The sequence below is a fragment of the Gavialis gangeticus genome, unplaced genomic scaffold, assembly GCF_001723915.1.
Source record: "Gavialis gangeticus isolate Ggan-Ray unplaced genomic scaffold, GavGan_comp1, whole genome shotgun sequence".
Taxonomy (NCBI): Eukaryota; Metazoa; Chordata; order Crocodylia; family Gavialidae; genus Gavialis; species Gavialis gangeticus.
This window is the reverse complement of record NW_017728993.1, coordinates 53252479-53259712: the sequence shown is the minus strand read 5'-3', so window position 1 is coordinate 53259712 and position 7234 is coordinate 53252479.

The following is a 7234-nucleotide window of genomic DNA, read 5'->3' as shown; positions in this document are numbered from 1 at the left end:
GCCTCTTTGCTGTGAGCGCATATCTAAGGCCATGAACTCCCTTCTTTCAGGGAATGGGCAAACTCTGGGGGCTTCTTTACCAATCACCATTCACTCTTTTGCATATGTTCATCTTAGTTATGCGTTATCTTCCACATTCTAATCTATTTTTCTGTTCCATGTTGTACCATCTCCAGCTTTTTGGGCCCCTGTATCTTATCTCATTCCTCACTGTAGCTGGTTCACAGCACATCAACTTAACTATTTTTTCTGGAAAAAAGCAGCAAGTAACACAATTAAGATGGTTACTTAGCATACACAGTTAAAAGCAAAATCTTTATATATCTATATCTATCTCCCAACAATACTATGATAAAAAACTACTTGCCTAAGCATTTGCAAAGATATTTTAATACATCATTTTGCCTTGTGCTTTTGCTGAGACACAGATTAAAGCCCTGTTCCAGCTGTAGATCCAATGCTCCCCCAAATCCTCATATTATTATAACACTAACAGTCACCACTCCTGTTCAACCCATCATGTCAATGCACTGAGGATAAGGGCAGAGAATCCATGTTTTCAAAGGATCAGATATCAGAAAATTTATTAACTGAATGTAGTTAATGGAAAACATGGAACTTTTACCAAAACTTGTGTCTGAATTTTTCCAGTATGTTGAGTCCCATTGCAATAAGCACTCTATAACAAATGATGAGAAGCCACTCCTTGCTCAGACAATACTTATAGCCATAATACAAGCCAAACAAAGAGTGCAAACTCAAAGGGAGAAGAGATGAAGTGGTATGCACCGACTTAGTGGCAAAGTTCAAAATAGAGCCTAGCTCTCCTGAGTCTTAATCCAATGCTTTAGATTAATAGACTCTTTAGTTTCTGTTATTGCTTCAGGCCCCAAAGTTAATTCAGGCTAAAATCTGTTAGCTTATTCGTTGTTAACCAGTTTATTATCCATGTAGCACACAGTGGCATATATTTCAGTATACCATAGATGGATGCTACTTATCATTATCTTACACTTTGCCTTGTTAGATGCAAGGTTCTTGAGTTATGGTGAACATTAGTGACAGATACTATACAGACACTATTTTCTCACCTCTGAAGAATATGTATAGGGTTTTTCATACATAAATTATCTTACTTCTGAGACAGAATTATGATGTGTGGTCACAAGTGAAAGAGATAACCAGTCTTCAAAGGTTTGAATTTTATTCATCCTAGTTTATTTTGCAATAAAGTGCCATTCTCTAAATATTTTGGTCCTGTCTTTTTGAGAAGGAGGATAATGGAGAATAAAGTGACTACAGTATAAGAAACTTCAGTAAGTTTGGTTCAAGTAAGAATTGTTGTTTTCATTATGAATTGGAATTGCTTTTGTACACAGTGAAATTACTATCTAAATTGTCCTCCAAATGCAATTTGTTAGAGTGCAGGCTCCAAGAAATACTCCAAACTGTCAATAATACAAGGGGAATGGAACTTAAAACCCATCTGAATTTTCTAACATACATCATAGCAATATTCAAAACACACTGTCCAGTTTAGCATTGTGGGAGGGGCTCCACTCTCTACCCACCCCATCCTCCAACATTGGCTGAAACCCCACCCAGAAAACTCCCTCCATTCTTTTTCTTCACCTCCCATTCTAAAAACAGCATCTTGGCTGGGGGGGAGGTGTTGCTATGGAGACAGAGTTGCAGGCTTCCAGCAAGCAGCTGGAATCTCCAACTATTGGACCCAAAAGTGAACTTCTGTTGGGCCTAGGGGATAGTTGCAACTCATAGCACTTCCTGTAAAGCAATATGAGTTGCAACAGAGTTGCTCTTCTGTCTGCACCCACCTTTTTCCCAGCTGGGCTGAGCGAGGCAATTACGGTAGCCGATACACTGTACCCATGGCCCTTAAAAGCCAGACCCAGACCACAGAATCCTTATCTGGGAAAAAAATGAAGGTTCTTATTTCTGAGCCCGTGTCTGCTTCCTTGCTAGTTCTTTGGTTTTAACTCCAGCTTCCGATAGGATGCCTGGAATCCCCCGATTCCAGTTTTCTACTCTTGATTCTTGTTTGCTCTCTGGCTCTGACTATTGGTTTCTGATTGGGTTAACCCCTCAGCTTACCCTGCTTCCTGCTGTGATTTTTCACTCTGGTCTGTCTTGCCTTCCATCTGGCTCACAGCTCCAGTTCTGGCAACAGATCATTCTGTGCCCTCAACTCTTGGGAAGTCCAGCTCTTGGGAACCAGAACTAAACTGCACCCATTCTTCAGCTGTTTAACCACTAGGCCAAACCATCCATGCTCCAGTCCCTAACACAATATTTCATTTTGTTTTTTGTTTTCTTTTTTTCAGAGATGCCTCAAGGTAGGGGAACTTCCTCATTTCAAACAGTGCAAAGGACTTTTATAGCATAAACAAAATAAGCTGGAAGAGGCCTAGGTACAATATTGATTTTTTTGTGCAAAGAATTTGAATATCAAATAGGGACAATTAAATTGCTCTTTCTTTCCTAAAGGACACTAAATTTACCAAGTGATCCCATGATGACTTTCTAGAATACATGGTTCAGTGAGTCTTTATTGCTGAACACTCCAGAAGATGGAAACTCCATTGCTTCTTCTGGTATTTTATTTCACTAGTTGTCTACTTTTCTGGTTAAATTTCTGCCTCATTTGCCATTGAATTTGATTAAATGCCATAGGGTCTTGGTATGAGTTTCTTGGCTAGAATAACCAGGTATTAAAGGTTTTTTTAGTTCTTTGAAAGTACTTTGGCATTGCCATCAAGTCATTTCTCAAGCAACTTTCAGATAAAGAGTGTAAGCTGCTCCAGCTCTGGCCTGTCTCTTACTAAAGACACTTCCCCTTCAGCCTTTACATTTTTGTGGTTGCAACTCCGTTTGTTCCATTTGAATTCTATATAGGATTCTAGTATTGATTTAATCAATTCTGCATACAGAAGCAAAATCACCTTGCTGCTCCTTCTTACAGACAAGAGTTGCATTAGCCCCCCCTTTCACAGTATCAAAACTAGAATCTCACATTCAATTGTTTGTTTACTATCTTTTCAAAGTCACTTTTTTACAATATATGGTCCTCCATATATTTGGCCTAAATTACTAAGCCTAACTTTGATTTTTTTTTTGTTCTGTATTAAAATGCCTTTTTTTAATTGACTTTTTTTTTTTTTTTAAACATATTATCCAGACTGCTCTCTCTGGCTGCCATATTATTATTTACACACTGCCAATCTGTGTATGATCCACCAGTTTTATCAGCATTTTTCCCGCCTAATTTCAATATATTATTTAACACTAGGCTTACACCTACTCAATGATTTATAGATCCACTGTCAGACAGTAGTATGTCTCTTCTTGAGCAGAATTTGATCTTTTATAGGGTGAAACACAGCAGTAGTGCATGCAGTCATCAAATCATGTGTCAAGTGCATATATTTTATTACACAATTCATGCATACATGAGCACACACATGAAGGATCATCTGGCTCTTATTTCATACATCACCAGCACCAATCTTTTCCTTTTTCCCCAACTGATAAAAAATATTTAATGTAATAAAACTCTTGTGCTGGTGCACTTAAATGCAAGATGGGAGTAGCATATTCTAGTTATATCTTTTCATTAGACTTTATGCCACCAAGACCACTTGTGGACCCTTTGCTGAAGAAAGATTTATTATTTGGGGACATTGGAAACATTATTAAAAATGGTCCTTTTAGCATGCCCTAAGCAAATTAAATATTGATTTATTTTCAGCAAACCATTTGCTTTTAATTGAAATTATAGTTTATTTGCTCAGAAGCTAGTATCATGATCATCATTTAAGACAATGCTTAGCCTAAACAAAACAGCACATAATTATACTACTATATTCTTTAAAGTCCAAGACTCCCATGTACATTTTTTCCTGGATCAATAGTTTAAAAAAAAAAAAAATCAGGGGTGAAACAGGTAGTTGCATTTATTATATCTTATGTTATTGATAACATATAGAGCTTATTTTAGCTATCCAAGATCATGCTGTGAATCACCTGTTTTTATCCCTGAACTATATTCGACTGTATATTAGTGATTTTCCCAAATCTCTGGTGCTATTGTGATATTTCGAGTCAGCTTTAAGTTACAGGTTTCTGAGTATTATCCTAAGCCTTTACAGGACATCTTTTGTGAATTTTATCTGTTGGATTTCACAAAGCATATGTTTTCAGTCTAATGCACAATCTTGTTAGTGAAACTAATTTACAGAGCTGATTTCCTTACCCTAAGGCACTGAGATATTGATCTAATGCCATAGAGGGCACCTGTGTAAACTTGTTTCTAATTTCTTCTTTCAAGCTTGTCTCTTCCCTGTGTGAGTTACAGCTGCCTGTAGGTGTAGTCCTGAAACACTGAAAATGGGAATCATAGTAATAACTTGAATTGCAAAGTACATGCCAAGTGTCCAGTTATATGGAGTTGGGGTGATGCAGTAGCAATGATGGTCCAGGAAAATGTGAAAGGCAAAGATTTTTGTGGATGATACTTTTTTTTGGATTAATCGCATAGTTGGGAGGGACAGAAAGGTGCTTCATACCCAAAAGCTTGTCTATATCCCTGCCAGGAATACAGGTGATACAGTATAAGATACCAGCCACAAACTTTTGCCTCTCACAAAATCACAGGCATTTAAATCGGCCAAATTAATCAGCCGCATCTGGAACCTAAACCCTTATTTGCCACAGACAAATGTATCTTTTTACATAATTTCTCTTTGCATGGTGTTTTTTCAAGAATGTAACAACTGTGTAAATTGAGGCCTGACTGTACACAGATGCACGCACCCATACCTGATGTAACCAGCCAACATAGGAGGGTGAGGCTGTCCCTAACTTTAGAACTGAGTATGTATTTGAACATTTGTGATCTTTGATGTGTGAAATCTAGACTTTGAGTTAAAATATACCTGGACAATTTCCTCACCATTGTCCCTCATCTCACTCTAGCCTGCTCCCTACCAAGCAGTTATTCACAATTGTCACAATCAAAATAAATGCTACTTCTGGAGTTATTTATACTGTGTATTTTATAAGAAATACTCTTAATAACTGATAATGTCTTCTTGCTTTTAAAAATGAATAGATGTGTTGTAATAGCGAAAAGGAATAGAAAGCAACAACATTTACATTTCCAGTCAAGCACAAGCCAAAGAAAGTAATCAATTTAGGTTAGTGTGGGCTGCTATAATAAGTGCTGGTACATTCTGTATATTACGAAAAATCTCATTTAAGCAATTCTCTTATTCCTGAAGTGATTTGTCATTGTACAAGGAATGCATCCATTTTAATGGTTTTTTAGTTAATGGACGGCAAGGATTGAAAATGCAGAAATATGTTTTCATTATTTTCTGCAGACTCTCAAGTTATGCTTCAGTTTATTAACAACTGGTAAACTATTACAAACTGGTAGTCATTTCCTTCTCAGATGAATATGAAGAAGTACTTACTAGCGATGCTGTGTGTAGTTTTAGTGACTTTCGAGTCAGTATCTGCAGATTTCCCCCCTTGTTTCCCTTTCTGAAATAAAACAGTCTCTTACAAAAGTAACCCGTCAATGGAAATTTCTGTGCAGAAAAATGAAAAATCAGGAGCTGCATGTTTCAAAGTAAATTTAGACCATTTGGGCTCTGGTAATTTGTACTCAAAAGGAGTTGTCTTTTTGGAAAATCATCATAAATAGTTATATCAAGTGACAGTTCATTTCTTTCCCTCTCAACCCATTTCTTCTCCTCCTAATTCTATGACAGGTAGAGAAAAAAAAATCTCCTTTAAATACAGAAAAATGAACTTTTTTCAAGGAGCATATTTCTGCCAAGAAATATACTTTTAGGTTAAATAAAACCACCCGTACAATAAATAAATTGATTTTTGGCCAAAAACTAAAATTTCAAACAAACAAACAATGTCATTTCAAAAATCTGTCTTTAGACTTAAAACAAAAGAATTCTGTTCTCAAAACACAAACAAAAAATAAAATGTTTTTCAGTGGGTGAGTCAAAAATCAATTTAACCAACTGAATTACATTCCTTTAAAAAAAACAAAACAAAAAAACAAAACGCCCCCCACCCAAGAAAAAAAAAAACAGGGGAAAAAAAATATTCCAGGATGACCCAAAACAACCCTTTTTCTTTATCTGTCTAGAAATTATCTGCTCAGATCTCCTCATCGATCACCTTGCTAGTTTAACTCGATCTTTCATTACAGTGATGACAGATAATAGATTTCATGATCTGATTATATGAGTTTAAGAAAGGTAGGCCACAAAAATTTTAGACTATTAAAATCAGGTATTAAAACTAAAAAGGAGTGTCCTGAACAACTTTAAATGATTTTCCTCAAGTATTAATTTCTTTTGAAATAATACTTAAGTATTTTAAGTAATATTTTATGTATTTATTTATGCTTCTATTTGTAACTAGCTTGTTTTGACATTTATATCTTGCAAAATAGAAACCCTCAGGCTTGGAAGCCATAATTCTAGTGTTTTCCCATTAGTGATTTTTCTATCACATATCACAATGTAGGGCAAAGTTCTCATTTCTGTTGATGCAAGTCTGAAATAGTAGGTATTTAAAGAACAAATCTGCCAAGATTATCATTTCATTCATATAGATGTAAATCTACTCATGTAGATTTAGTAGCAGACCCAAAATCAGAATGTAGCCCTTTATCAGAGTCCATCATCCATTAGCATCACCTACAAGCTTCTACATTTCTGCCACTATCTCATGGTCCAGGGGTAGGCAAATATTCGGGCCTGATGGCCACATGCGAAGTTTTAATGAGTTGTTGCAAGCTGAGTCCGCATCCCCCTCCCCCACAACAACTCACCAAAACTCCCTCTGGGGCTGCAGGCAGTATTGTTCAGGAGCAAGAGGGGCAAGCAAGGTTGGGATCATGGGGCTAGGTCACAGGGAAGTGACAGTTCTGGCTCAGGGCCTGCTCCCTGCCCACTCCTGGGGAGCAGGGCTGGTTTGGGTGGTACAGGCCATGCTTCCCCTGTGATGCTCTGCATGGGCATGAGCCCTGCTTGCTTATGCTGGGGCAGCCCATGTCATGATCACACCAGCACCTTTTGCCCAGCTGGCTGCCACTCTGCTCCTTCTGCCTCCAGCAGTAGCTCCTGCTCCTGCCAAGCAGCTTCTGGTAGGGCTGTTCTCAGTGTGACTGCAGTTGGCCAGAAGCTGA